Source organism: Oryctolagus cuniculus, chromosome 12 (assembly GCF_051225735.1).
Source record: "Oryctolagus cuniculus isolate XC-2025 breed Fujian yellow rabbit chromosome 12, ASM5122573v1, whole genome shotgun sequence".
NCBI lineage: Eukaryota > Metazoa > Chordata > Mammalia > Lagomorpha > Leporidae > Oryctolagus > Oryctolagus cuniculus.
In genome coordinates this window covers 60,284,171-60,300,088 of record NC_142878.1, presented here as the reverse complement: position 1 = coordinate 60,300,088, position 15,918 = coordinate 60,284,171, and positions in this window count along the sequence as shown.

Sequence of the window (15,918 nt, the reverse complement as noted above, 5' to 3'; positions counted from 1 at the left end):
GGGACCCAGTACTTGAGCTGCCTCCCAGGATTCATTCACATCAGCAAGAAGCTGGATCTGAAACAGGAGAGCCAGAACTCAAACCAGAAACTCTGATATGGAACAGGGTCTTCCAAAGAGGGTCTTAATTCCTGCACCAAACAACGACACCTCCATTCTATATTTTTACCTGCTGAAATCCCATTAATCATGTACCATCTCAGATTTTAATTATGAAGGGTATAATTCTTACTAACTCCCCTGTTCTCTCCAAGGCGTTTATATATGACACCCTTAAATGTGGAGGATAACACACAATCGGCTCAATATTTATTGCATTAAAATGAATGGTTGAATATATTTGAGTACTTCCAAAAGTTCACAGAAAATGCAATTAAAAGATAAATTTATTTTGATATTAAAAAATTCTAGGAGCCAGTGCTGTGGTGTAGTGGGTTAAGCCTCTGCCTGTTGCACCACTATCCCATATGGGCATCAGTTCTAGTCCTGGCAACTACTCTTCCAATCCAGCTCTCAGCTATGGCCTGGGAAAGCACTAGAACATGGCCCAAGTGCTTGGGTCCCTGCACCCATGTGGGAGACCCAGAAAAAGCTCCTGGCTCCTGGCTTCAGATTGACCCAGCTCTGGCTGTTGCAACCGTTTGCGGAGTGAACCAGTGGATGGAAGACCCCTCTCTCTGTCTATAAATAAATAAATCTTTAAAAAAATTCTGAAATCTGTGTATAAAATGGGTCTTTGAAAGGTTCATGAAAAATGCAGATTATGAAAAAAATTATGCATGAATTTCAAGATTTCTTTGCAACCAAATAAACCTATCTTTTAATTCTGTTTTCTGTGAACTTTCAGAAATACCCTGGTATTTGGGGAGAAGAGGTCTGCTATATTCTTTTATCAAGGTATTGAAAGAAAATGACTTGAATGTTATTGTTTGTATGGGTAATTCATTAAGAATTTATTATTCATTTTTTTTCAAAGAACATTCATTTGGAATATTTCAAAGTCCCAGAAATTGTACTGGATCAAGAATTCAAATATAACTAAGATCCAGCCCTTGCCTTTGAAGCTTAAGACTTAACAAGAACATGAACTATAGCACAAGGCCAAGAGTGTTCCAGGTAAATTTCAAAATGCTCTGAAGCCACAGAGGAGGGGGTGACTAATTTCCTGAAGAAAAGATGTAGTGACAGAGGATCTGTGAAGTAGACCTTGAAAGAGCAGTGGCTGTTAGCCAATGGTGAAGAAGCCAAACTTGATGTAGCCAAGTGTGAAATGCATGTCTCAACTACATACAAAGACATTGTTTTGTGCCACATACAATATAATGGTATTCCTGGAACTTGCCACCCAGGGGAAGGATGGCCTGACTGAGAGGTGTGAATACCATGTTCAATAGTTGTCTTGATTTCACATATATCACATATGAGCTCAGTTAAAATTTTACCCGGACTTCACCTCCCAATTTGTGTTTTCTGGGCCTCCCTTCTCTAAGGTTTTAGGAATTCTTTTTATAGCCCCTACTTGAAAGGCAAGAGCATGACCATTCTTGTCACTACAGTATTCAATAGAATTATTACAGAAGAAAATAGATTGTAGATCAGAATTATCATGCCATAAGAAATCTTAGCAACCACTTTTAAAACTTCAGTGACTATCAAGCTTTTTAAGTCATTTCCCTTTCCTCAAATCAAAGTCAATGTGCAAACGAGAAACAACAACAGTGGCAAGTCTTTGCCCTGAGTCTCTCCAACTTATTTTCCCTCCTCCTGCTGGTTCACTGCAGCCCTTGGGACCAGAGGCACAGTTTGAAAATTGCTGCCTCTAGAGGAGCCTCTTCTTTTATGATCGAAGAAACAAGAGAGCCAAAGAATCTGAAATACCTTGTGCCAGTTCCTAGCAGCCTAGCAGCCAGTTAGTGGCAGAATAGGAAATAGAAGTCCCTTAACTGCCACTTCACTGTTCTTTCAAGATAAAATTAATTCTATTTACATAGCAAAATGAGCAAGAGGTCCAAGGGTTTCCCAAGGTGACACTTAGTATAGAGAGACACTGTTTCTTTTTCATGATAAGACAAAAATTCATTGGAATTCAGTAATTTATTGCTAAGTAATTCAGAATCAATGCTAAGTCTTTTATTTTATTCTATCTTGTTTTTTTTCATTTTGATATTGAATTACCAGAAATGACAGCTCCCAGAGCCTCTAACTTCTTGATCCTTAGATGACGGGGATGGTTAAAGAAATTCATCTCAGTGATGACATTGACTGGTCAGGCACTTTTCTACTTAAAAATCAAAGTTCAGTGTATTATTTCCCCCAGTTTAAAAACCTAGAAAAAAACAAAGATGCCTTTCCTCTCATGGAGTATGAAAAAGGAGCACAATAATGTTTAGATCCTTTGGATATTCCAGTATGTTATGTTTTAATTTAAAGATTAATTTAAATGCACGTGCACACACATACACATAAGGAAAGACTTGGGCAATATCAGTAAATATATAGATGTTGTAAATTAGCCTCTTGATCAAAGTTGAGTAAGTACTGTGGCACAGTAGATCAAGCTGCCACTTGCATCTCATATCAGAGTGCCAGTTGGATGCCTTACTACTCCATTTCCCATCCAGCTTCCTGTCATTGCACCAGGAAAGGCAGCAGACAATAGCCCAAGTGCTTGGGCGACTGCTACCCATGTGGGAGACCCAGAGGGAGTTCCAGGCTCTTGACTCTAGTCTAGGCCAGTCCTGGATATTGCAGGCATTTGGGGAGCAAACAAGCAGATTGAAGATATCTCTCTTTCTCTCCCTCTCTCTCTCCTTCTCTCTCTTTGTCACTCTACCGTTGAAATAAATAAGTTAAATGAATCTTTTGTATAAAGTTTAGAAATGGGGCCAGCACTGTGGTGCAGCGGTTAAAGCCCTGGCCCGTAGTGTCAGCATCACATATGGGTACTGGTTCCGTTTCTGATCCAGCTCTCTGCTATGGCCTGGGAAAGCAGAAGATGGCCCAAGTCCTTGGGCCCCTGCACCCATGTGGGAGCTCCTGGCTCCTGCTTTGGATAGGCTCAGCTCTGACTGTTGTAATCATTTGAGGAGTGAACCAGCGGATGAAGACTTCTCTCTCTTCTTCTTCTCTCTCTTTCTCTGTAACTCTTTCAAATAAATAAAAATAAATCTTTTTTAAAAAAAGTTTAGAAACTATGACATAATGGAAATATATTTTTCTAAAGGAAGAAAGATAGGTATTTGCATATATATTTTATATATACATATATAGAGAGAGGGGGTTGTGACGGAACAATTTGAAAGAAATTTGGATAATTTAAATAGCATTATACTATATCATGACAAAACGTTTACTGAAAGGAGAAATTAAAATACTTGCCTATTAAGATCAAGTGAGTCAACAACTTTTGAGAGTCAAAAAATATTTAGCTATTGGACAGGTATTGTGGCACAGTGGGATAAGCAGCTGTCTGGGACTTCCGCATTCCAGATCTGACTCCCTGATTCTAATCCCAGCTACTCTATACTTTTTTTTTTTTTTTTGACAGGCAGAGTGGACAGTGAGAGAAAGAGACAGAGAGAAAGGGAAAGAGACAGAGAGAAAGGTCTTCCTTTGCCATTGGTTCACCCTCTAATGGCCACCGCGGCCAGCGCACTGCGGCCGGCGCACCGCGCCTGATCCAATGGCAGGAGCCAGGTACTTATCCTGGTCTCCCATGGGGTACGGGGCCCAAGCACTTGGGCCATCCTCCACTGCACTGCCTGGCCACAGCAGAGAGCTGGCCTGGAAGAGGGGCAACCGGGACAGAATCCGGAGCCCCAACCGGGACTAGAACCCGGTGTGCCAGCGCCGCAAGGCGGAGGATTAGCCCAGTGAGCCGCGGCGCCGGCCGCTACTCTATACTTCTAATCCAGCTTCCTGCTAATGTGCCAAGCAGGCAGCAGATGATGGCCCCAGTACTTGGGTCCCAGGCACCCATGTGAGAGACCCAGGTGGAGTTCCTGGATATTGGTTTGTCCTGGCCTAACTCTGGCTGTTGTAGGTATTTGGGAAGTGAACCAGAGGATGGAAGATCTCTCTCTCAGTCTCTCTCTCTGTCTCATCAATTTCCATCTTTGTCACTCTGTCTTTTAAAAAGAGTTTACAAATATGATGCTAAATGTGACCTGAATCCATGCAGACAAATTATGATCATGAATTTCATGTAAAGACCTTAAAAATTACCAAAGCCATTGCTTTGGAATTCATGGATATTCTTGATTATTACTAACACAGGTAATTTTAGCTTCTTTCCTAACAAGCAAGGAACTGGAGACAATGGAAAAGTCTCTCTTTCTAGTTATGCCTCATCTAGATTTTACCCTCAAAATCTAAATATCTTTTTTTTGGGGGGGGGGACAGGCAGAGTTAGACATGAGAGAGAGAGACAGAGAGAGAGTTATAGACAGTGAGAGTTATAGACAGTGAGAGAGAGACAGAGAGAAAGGTCTTCCTTCCATTGGTTCACTCCCCTAATGGCCGCCACAGCCGGAGCTGCACGCCGATCCGAAGCCAGGAGCCAGGTGCTTCCTCCTGGTCTCCCATGCAGGTGCAGGGACCCAAGCACTTGGGCCATCCTCCGCTGCCCTCCAGGGCCACAGCAGAGAGCTGGACTGGAAGAGGAGCAACCGGGACAGAACCCAGTGCCCCAACCAGGACTAGAACCCGGGGTGCCAGCGCCGCAGGCAGAGGATTAGCCAAGTGAGCCACGGCGCCGGCCTAAATATCTTTCTTAAAGCATGGCCTAGCTAGAAAATATAGATTAATTTTCTTAACAGACCACAGTCCCCCAGCATCTTCCAAAATTAGTGCTATAATTTTCACATGATGTCACAAACTTCATCAGCCATCCAAGAAAGCAGACAGAACACGGTAAGATGACTTGCAAAGCAGTGCCAGAGAAATACTTCATAATCTACAGATAGTAACCCAAATATAAGCCTCTCAGAAAAATTAATTGGGAATTTTTTTTGCATTAAAGCAAACCTCAAACAAGTCTTTAATTTGTAAGTTCTGCCACTTCAAATCTCTCTCCGTATACATGTGGTATACACATATACTAACGCCCCATAAAACTATGGGTACAGGAGAACCAACAGCACATTAGTAACTAGATACTAGCTCAACAAAATGAAATCAATTTGATTTCAATTACATTTCAAACTATTCTTACAAATTGTTCTCAAACTGTTTTTTTTTTTAAGAATTATTTTATTTATTTGAAAGACAGAGTTACAGAGAGAAGTAGAGCCAAAGAGAGAGGTCTTCCATTCACTGGTTCACTCCCCAGATGACTGGATCGGCCAGAGCTGAGCTGATCCAAAGCCAGGAGCCAGGAGCTTCTTCCAGGTCTCCCACATAAGCGCATGGGCCCGAGGGCTTGGGCCATCTTCCACTGCTTTCCCAGGCCACAGCAAAGAGCTGGATCAGAAGTGGAGCAGCCAGGACTTGAACTGGCGCCCCATATGGGATGCCGGTGCTACAGGTTGGGGCTTTAACCCGCTGCACCACAGCATCGGCCCCTTCATACTTTTCATTCATCTGTCACCTTCTAAATAAAAAAACATTCACCAAGACAATCTGCTCGCCAATGGAAGTGACACTACCATGAAGGGATGTAAGGTTAAGCCATTCTCTAAAGTCATGTATACCAGACACTAATCTTTATTTCAGAGCAACTCTTCAGCAATCATTGTGTGTTAAGTTCTGTTTAGCAGAGCAAACAAGCTTTCTTCCATCTCAGGACTGAAACTGTCTCTGAGAAGGAAACTCTGAATTGGGTGGGAAATATGATGTCCAACCACTTTCTACCTGGCTGGTCTCCAAGTGCATAACAAACTGCAAAAATACAGCACACAAAAGGAATATTTATGTGTCTTCCTCCTTCATCAGATACACAGTATTTTTCCTCCCATGTCACAAACACTGTAACTGCAATTTACAAGTATATGCACAATCAAACTGCTATTGATTTAGCGATGCATTTCTTTGATGTCCCTTGCCTTAACCTCATTTATAAAGCTGTTTTGCATTATTTCAAACTGTCAATGATTTGTGACTCATGAATATTCAAATCTAATTTGCACTTACCTTTTTGGTATGCATGCTTACTTGCAATATGTCTCTACATTTGCCCTTTTGTTTTGTATTTATTTGTGGATTGTTTTACTGAAATAATACTCTTTTAAAAGCATAGTAAGTCTATTTAAAAATGACAAGAGTGGTTGATGGTTGACTCTTCTTGATCTCAGCACATTATCTCTGTACTTTGCTGCTCAGCAAGTTTAGTCATTCTACAAACATCTATATTATTAAACATAGCCAAGCTTTTGATAGTTGATGTCAATTTCAATGGGCTAGGTTTAGTTTTTGCTGGACTAGGTGTCTCTAAGAAGAGTCAACAATGTTTAGGTGAACTTGAGTCTTACACAAAAAAGAAAGAAAGAGAGGATTATTCCTGGTGGAAAAACAAAAAGTTCTTGCAGAATTGAGCCCTTTATGTCAGTGAGGATCATCTTTTCCACTTACATTGTGGAATGCAAGAAATGAAACCTAATGCTCACAAGCACCAAAGAACTCTTTGAGATGTCTTTCACATGATGATAGCTAAAGGAGACACCCAGGACTTAGTGGATTGCAGGCATGTCACAAGTGATTGAAGTTCCACAACAGCAGAGCAGGGAGGCACCTGCCTATGGAATACTCAAGAGTTTCTTCTTGCAAAACCTGTTCAGGGGCAAATGAAAAGTGTTATACCGAAAGAAAAAAAAAAAAAGTTGGAGTAAAGAACATCTCTTTTGTAATTGATTTCTGGACTCAACTGTGATTTCTAAGAAAATCTAAACAGTTGAATGCCCTGCCTTGCCAAAAAATTGTTCAAATCTTTATGTTTTCATGCCAGTAGCTAAAATAGAAAAACAGCTAATAGCATTTACAAGGTAATAGCTGTGGGTTTCCTTAGTTTGCATCATGTTCAATTTCAAAACTGCCTTTTAAGCTGTAAAGAAATCATCACCTACTGCCTCCCATTACACAACAAGGTTGTCCCCAAATGCATTCAGTGATTCTGTGCACAAAGGACAAACACAGGTCTCAGCTCATCCCTTCTAGCCAGTAACACATTTATCTTTTTACAGATTTCTCAATATTCCCGCAGGTAATACAATCTCCTTCCAAAACCTACTGAACTGCTAACTAAGCTTTTTTGTTGTCATTTTTTTTCGCTCAGAAACCCGAATTTTTATTACTAGAAAAACAATTTCCTATTGTACTATGATGTTTAAACAAATCTGTTTTAGATAAAGGACATTTCATGTGTTCCTATTTTTATAATTTTCTTCATGATTGTTGATGTCATTATTGTTCCTCCATTGTGAAAGTCAATGATCACAGGCTCCAATGCCATCTATGAAAGAGACGCCTCCACAGGACGCTATTGTTGTACATAGCACTAAATGGGTTGTTATATCCTGATCTCTGGCACATAAAAGAGAGGACCCCTTTGTGAGAAAGAGAGAACTCTTAGGAGCAAATGTTCAAACATCATGCTTCTTGATTCTACTAACTTGCTATGTAGATTATAGCAAGTTGCCTGCTCACAAAGGCCTCAATCTCCTCATCTGGAAAACAGAGGCAATAATAGTGTCTACTTTAGGCTGTTCTGAGAATTAGATGAGATTATTCAAATGCAGTGCTTAGCATTTTGGCTGGCAGGTAGTGAATACCGATTATGGACCAACTATTTCTAAAACTCAGTTTTTGCCAGAAGTTGTGCCTAGTCTCTAGTTGACTGTATTTTAAAGTTAGTGAAGCGTATCTTCTCAGAATCTATTCTGTGTCTCCTCCATGGTGTATCAGTAACAGTTAAAGCATTTGCTTCCAGTACTAGTGCTGGGGCTCCTAAGCAGGGATTCGTGCAGGAACCCTGGCGAGGCCCTCCATAAAGTCATATAAATGAGAACTGAGAAAACAACTGCTGGGGATTTCCTTTTTTTGTGTGTTTTTTGGTTTTTTGGTACACCTCTTCCACAGCCCATCCAGAGAAAGAAAAATAGGCTCTCCTCCTTTCTGTGTGCTTGCGAGAAAATAGGAGTCTCAGCACCCCAGCACTGCCTGAGGACAAAGCTGATGCCCATAAAAGAGGAGCCAAGAGAACAAACACAAAAGAGAGATGGAGCCTGCACCACTCTTGCCAATGGCCTAACTTGACTTCCTTATAGCTTCAGCTGTTCAGAATTAGGTTTGCTGTTACTTGCAGCCAAAAGCACTCTATTCAGGGAGATGACCTAAAGAGTGGTCCAGTGTCCCAGGTTACAGGAACATATAAACATGTTGTAACCCCTGCTGCCTTTTCTAAGATGTGGCCAGTTGCCACAGTGTGACTTTTATTATAGAAGTAGATTCATAGCAAATCTTCCAATCTACTAAATAATGAGCAGAACCCACAAAATGTCATTTTTTTTTTCTTTGTAGGAATAGAATTCAGGGCAAGAATGCCACCTCTGTCTTTCTCCTGAAACCTCATCTCAGGTTACAGAATTCAATACTCAAAATGTAACCTCAACTTTACATTCTTCACCTTATAGAAAATTATAACCTAAAGTAGACTGGCACCACCAGTATCATGGAATCTAAGTGAAAATTTGTGATTTGTTTTATGATTTTTATGGTCCTATTTCTACCTGATCAATTTCAATATATATCCTAAAAATAGTTCATTTCCTGAAGTTTCATTTTCATATATAAGAACAAGAACTCCACTTTGCTTTAGTTCTTAGAAACCTAGATAATTGGTTATATGACCTAGATAATTGGTTTATGACCAAAATAAGTAATGCCCAACTAAAATTCCAACAATGAACTTCTCATTGTACAAAAAAGTTCAGTCTTCCTCTATCTACTACCTTTCTCCATCATTTAATTTTATCAGGAGCTCTCAGGATTGTAGTTCCAGTACTCCTTTAAATAGGCAATGAGAGAAGAGACCAGGTAATTATCTATTGCCTTCAAATATGTAGAACCACAGATCTGGAAACATGCTGAGGTATTATCTAAAGGGTCATCAGAGATGATGCCAGAGACGTGCCTGGGACCAAACCACTGGAAGCAAGTTGTGTGACTGCCAGGCCAGGATCACTTCTACAGTACCAGCCTGTCTCTCAGGTAAAGGGGCTTTACAAACATGTATGGATTAAAATATCACTAAATTTATAATTAATTTATAATTTTGGCCCTTGGTTGCTTAGTTTATCTCCATGAGGATACAGCTATATATCACATATTAGCTTTATGTTTTTTTTTAAACTAGTGTGTGTATTTTAAGATATAGAAAGTGAATTTACTGGCGTAACTTGCTGTAGATTTCTGTACAGCAATAAGAAAATGTCCTCTTGTGTTTCTGAAACCTAGAATAGAAGTGGTAAAAATAAGTGATTTTGATGTGATTTTTTTATTAGACCTCCTATGCTGGGACTCAGCCAACTGGTGTTGCTGGCCATTGTGACTGTGGTCTTCCAAGTATCACGTGGAGTATATTTACAGTTGGCTAAATGAGAAGTCCTTCTGTCCATCCAACAGTACAATAAATATCAACCCTAGATATAACAATGGAGAAATTCATAAGAGTTTCCTTTAGAATATTTTCAAAAATTTAAATTAGGAATACACCAATAAATTAATTCTCAAGTTCTTACCTCAATTTGTTGTGGTACCTCCCCTCAAAAAAATTTCAACACCTCTACTTTGCTATTTTTAAAGTGAAAATAATCAATCTGGTAATGTTTTTCCAAATACTGCTATGAGAACAAGCAAGCCTATATATTTTAAATACCATAAAATATTTGCCTTTCATAGATACATATTCTGTTGGGTTCACACACACACAGGTGAATTTCTCAAATCACCACAACCTGATCATCTCTCTCTTTCTCTTCCTCTTTTTCTCTCCCTCTCTGTCTCACAGTAAAAACAATGATTGACATTTAGATATCAAGTGATTCAAAGTAAAAGTCTCCTTGTATAGTTAATTAACTCAGTTTTAAAAGGTTTCTATTCAATTCAAAGTTGAAATAGGACCCTTAAAAATATTTCTTTAGAATTCCTTTTTAGAAATATGTACAAACCAAGTGCATGTCCACCATATATGAAACATCATCTGAAATCCTTACACTTAACTGATCAATAGGAAAGGGACAATATTAGATTGCATCCAAGTAAACTTTCCATGATGTCTTCTTTCTTCTAACGATAATCATTAGAGCCATCTAAACATCTAACTCAATAAGTGTTAAAGGGAACATGTAAATAGATACCACAGATATTTAAAACAGAGTATTAGAGGACTTTTGTAAAAATTTGAAATTTTAGGTGAAAATGATAGTAATATTAAAAAAATTACCAAATATGAATGAAAAAAGAACTGAATTATTGCATGATAAATATTAAAGAATTAATTCAGTGATTGATAATCTTTCTTAAAAAGAAATCCCATATTATTTTATAAGTAAATTCTATCAAATGTTTAAGTAACTGCTAATTTCAAAAAATATACTAATTCAAAATGGAGGAAAACCCTCCCTAATTCCAATTCATTATATAAGGCCAATATAAGCTCATTACCAAAATTAGGCTAAGATGAAAAAGAATTAAGAAGAGAAAAAAGAAGGAGTGGTAACTAACATTCACATCAACAGAAATTCAGATATACTCAATGAAATATTAACCTAAACCTACCTATTCAAAATATCATATCATGATAAACTTGGATGTACCCCAGAAGCATGACTGGTTAATATTAGAAAAACTATAAATGAAATTTCCCACAATAAATAGTTAAAAATGATCATTTTATTAGATATAGAAAAATCACTTAACAGAATTTAACACACATTTTTTTGGAAAAGCCCTTAACAGAGGAGGCATTGGGGGAGGGTAGCTTCCTTAATCTGATGCAGATTATTATCAATTAACTGCAGTAAATAGCATCCTTAATGGGGAAATGCTAAAAAACTCATTTCAAGTTAGGAATGAGATAAGATGCCCATGATTGAAGAATGCTTCTGTTCATTGTTGTCTTGGACACAGTGTTCTAGATAAGGGAATAAGACCAGAAAAGGAAAAAAGAAAGAAACCAAAGGAAAGAAGGGAGAAAGGGAGGAAATAGGGAGGGAAAAGGAAAGAATGAAGTTAAAGTCATAGAATTATAAAGGAAGAAATAAATTGCCATTTTCTGCAATCCATATTATTGTCCAGATTGAAAACCCAAAGAATTCATAGACAAATTGATATATGAGAGAGGAAGCAATGGAGTTGTGTTACTGACTGGCTGTGTAGAGGAAACAGAAGTGGATTCTTACCTCATTCCTAATGCAAAGTCAGTTCCCTATTGGTAAAGAATCAAACACAAAAAAAAAGAGAAAAAAACACTCAAATTTGTTAAAGAATTTTGCAGAACATCTTTATCACTTTAGAATATAAAGCAATCATTTGTACAAAATAGAAAAAAATCGTGTCATTAGTGCAATTACTGATAAATTAAACTATAGCAAAATTTAAAACTTTTCATCAAAACACATTTCAAATAAAATTAAAACAATATGGTCCAGCACTGTGGCATAGTGGGTAAAGCCGCCGTCTGTGACGCCAGCATCCCTTATGGGTGCCGGTTCGAGTCCTGGCTGTTCCACTTCCAATCTAACTCCCTGGTAATGCACCTGGGAAAGCAGCAGAGGATGGCCCAAATATTTGGGTCCCTACACCCATGTGGGACACTTGGAAGAAGCTCCTGGCTCCTGGCTTCGGATGAGCCCAGCTCTGACTGTTGAGGCCATTTGGGGAGTGAACCAGCAGTTGGAAAATATCTGTGTCTTTCTGTCTCTCTCTCACTCTCTCTCTCTCTCTCTCCTCTCTCTCTCTCTCTCGCTCTCGCTCTCTCTCTCGCTCTGTGTGTGTGTGTATCTCCCTCTTTCTCTGTAACAGTTCTGCCTTTCAAATAAATAAATAAATAAATCTTTAGGAAAAAAAAATAAGCCACAAATTGGAAGAAAGTATTTGCAACATGGTATTCACATATAACTTGTACATATCCTTTTGTGTACTTTAAATCATCTCTAAATTACTTATAAAAACTAATAAAACAAATGCTATATAGTTATGCTATTTAAGGAATAATGACAAGGAAAAAGCTCTGTTGTGTTCAGTACAGACACATTTTTTTAAGTTCATTTATTTGAAAGGCAGGGAGAGAGGGAGAGGGACAGGGAGAGGGAGAAAGGGGCAAAGAGAGAGAGAGACATAGAGACAGAAACAGAGATGTTTTATCTGCTGCTTCACACCCCTAAATGCCCACAACAGCTGAGGCTGGGCCAGGCAAAAGTCAGGAGCCAGGCACTCAATCCAGGTCTCCTATATGGGAGGTGGGGACCCAAGTGCTCAGTCAGTACCTGCTGTCTCCTGGGTGCTTGAGTAGGAAGCTGGATTGGAAGCAGAGTCAGGACTATCCTAAACACTGTGACATGGGATACAGGTGTCCCAAGCTGTGTGTAGCTCAGCTTAGTGCTGCACGATGTCTTCCTGCAGACACAATTTTTAAAAAAATATTTTCAATAGACTGTTGGTCGAATATGCAGATGTACAACCCATAGTCAGAGAGGGTCAACTCACTGCGTGTTGTGTATATGTAGGGAAGTTAATCTATGTCAATAATATATGTGGCATGATTATATATAACATAGTTTACATAAAATACATAAGGTTCAGTAATACATACATAGGAAAGTTATTAATAAAAATTCAGGATACTGGTTACCTCAGGGGAAAGAAGCAGAAGCACAAGACAAAGGAAGACATGGGGATACACCCTGTTCCCCTTCTTAAGCTGGGTGACTGACTCATAAATGCTCCTTTGAGTAGTGAACTTTGTAACAGCTTCAGCCCCATGTAGACGTTCAGGCTGGAGGTTTAGTGAGGGCTGCCTCCCAACAGAACAACCACTACAAATTCAACAGGGATATTTTTTGCTCAGTAGTTTGAAGGCCCGGGTGCAGACTACAGACTAAAACAAAAGGTGTAGTCTCTCATTTACACAGATCAGATTCATCACAAATTTACCAAATCAAGAGTTCCAGAGAAAGTGTTTCAGGTTTCACCCGCAGATCATGAATCATATGGTGCCAATCCACTGCACCCTCATAAACTGTATATTGTTACCAGGAAAAAAAGAACACAAAAGGACTTGGGAGAAAGATATGTTGGGAAAAATATGTAAAGATGTTACAGATATGCTGTCTATAACAAAATATTTTACTAAAAACAAAAGTAAAGAGAGGAGCATTATGTCTAGTGGTTAAGATGCCAGTTGGAATGCCCGTATCAGAGTGTCTGGGGTTGACCCCAGGCTCCATGCCCAATTCCAGCTTCTTACTACTGCACCCTCTGAGAGGCAGCAGGTGATGGCTCAAGTACTTGGGACCCTGCCACCCATGTGAGAGACCCAGGTTGAGTTCTTGGCTCCTGAGCATTTAGGGAATAAACCAGCAGATGGAAGTGATCACTCCTCTCCTCTTCTCTCTTCTCTCTCTCTCTCTCTCTCTCTCTGCCTCAAATAAAAAAAAAAGCTAGAGAGTGGTCATTCTTAAAAACAGAATACGTTATGACTAAGCAGATGGGAAATCGCCCAGAAAAATAGTATTAGGAAGCTCATACCAGAAATCCTTGGTTTGGAGAAAGAACAAAAGAAGTTTGAGAAGGACAGAGATGAGAGTAGTTGGAGACTTCTCAGCAATTTGTAAAGAAAGGAGGAAGAGAAGAAAGGAATGAAAGAAAAAGAGAAAAAATTAGTTACCATCAAAGGCATGAGTTTAAGAAAATGGACAGTTTCATAACTGAAGTTCAGAACATAACTGTGAACTGGGTATGCTCAGCACTTCTACCTTCAAAAATGGACTATTCAACCAAAGAATCAAAAATGACAGGAGCTGGCATTGTGGTACAGTGCGTTGAGGTACTGCTTGCAATGCCTAACTGAGAGCTGGTTTGAGTCTCTGCTGCTGACTTCCAATTCAGCTCCCTACTAATGTTCCTGGGAAAGCACTGGATGATGGCCCAAATTCTTGGGGCCCTACCATTCGTGTCAGAGACCTAGATGGAGTTCCTGGCTCCTGGCCTTGGCCTGGCCCACCCTTGGCCATTGCAGCCACTTGGGGATCAACCAGCAGATGGAGGATCTCTTTCTCTGTGTGTCTCTCTCTGTCACTCTGCCTTTCAAATAAATAAAATAAATCTTTATTTAAGAAATGAAAAGGACAGGATCCAGATGAAGACTGTCATGGAGATCATGATATAAAGTTCAAAAAGTAAAAGAGGCTTTGGAAATTTGACTTAAATATGTTCAGAGCCTTCAGCCTATTCCCAAGAATCCAACCCAGTAGTTTCTAGGAAAATAACACTGCATTTTGAAAAAATCTTCTTGACCAACAATGTTTATCATTATAAAAGTTTAAATAAAAATGATAATATATATAACTTAGTGACCAATAACAATAAGATGGAAGTGAAATATAATTTTAATTTAATTTATGGCATCTATTGAAATTGATAGCCATAAAGAATTTGAATACTTAATTAGGGTGCAAATTTTATGCAAAGTACAATTACCACTGCATAAAAAGAACTATTCACATAAAAATATAAAGAAATACATAAAATTTTGACAGTTGTGTTTGGGTACTTTACCTATGAAAGATTTTTCTTTTATTTACTTTTTTGCATTGCCATATTTTCTTTAATAAGAATATGTTGCTTGTAAAACAACAACAAAAAAGTACATTTCTTTATTTTTATGGTTGTTTATTTATTCGCTTGAAAGGCACAGTAACAGAGAAAGTGGGAGAGACAGAGAAGAGAAAGATTTTCCATCTGCTGGCTCACTCCCCAAATGCCCACAAAAGCCAGGGCTGGACCAGGCTGAAGAAGCTAGGAACTCCATCCAGGTCTCCCACATGGGTGATAGGAACCCAAGTATTTGAGCCATCATCTGCTGCCTCCCAGGCTTGTCATCCAGTTGGATCAGAAGCAGAGTAGCAAAGATTAGAAATGGCACTCCAAAATAGGATGAGGTTGTCCCAAGTGGCAGCTTAACCTGTGCCGCAATGCCTACCCCAGAGGTACATATTTTAATTCTTTAAATGGAGTGAGAAATGAAATGTATCAGGATATGACTAATGGATTGGCAGAAAATGGTCAAGAAACCAGAAGACACAATATTAACATGTGCTTTTTAAATTTTTATTACTAATATTAGTAAAAGCTAAATATTAATAAATTGACTTAATAATTTAGAAAGATCTAGAAGGGTAAGATGTAATTGGATGGAGGCACATTGTTCCTTGTTCATCTTAGCTCTAACCCAGCAAAGCCTTCTCTACCTTACCATGCCCCCTATTCCTCAACCTTTCCTTAGAGCCCAATGTAGCCTTTTATTGCTACCATTGTTCATACCAAAATCTTTTCATATACCTTTCTGTATTTTCTTCTCTAAACATTTTGAAGCAGAAAATGTATTTAATTGATCTTTGTATAAGAGTTTCTGGAGAGTTCCTGCAACATAATAAATATTTTTCTGAATGACAGAAAAGTAGGAATTAATGACTGAACAGTTTCCATCAAGTCTTTGTTGTTGTCAAGTTGCAGAACATCTATGGGATAGGATTGGGTGCTCTGGTTCTGTATGAGTTCATAGTACAGTATTAAATTCTAGAGAGTTATTAACTTCATGTATAATCTATGATGTTAATCTAAATATCAGACTATATTTAAAAATTAATTCTGGTATACTTTATATGTCCTGGAAACATTGTGTTTTTTGGTAAAACTTACAATTAC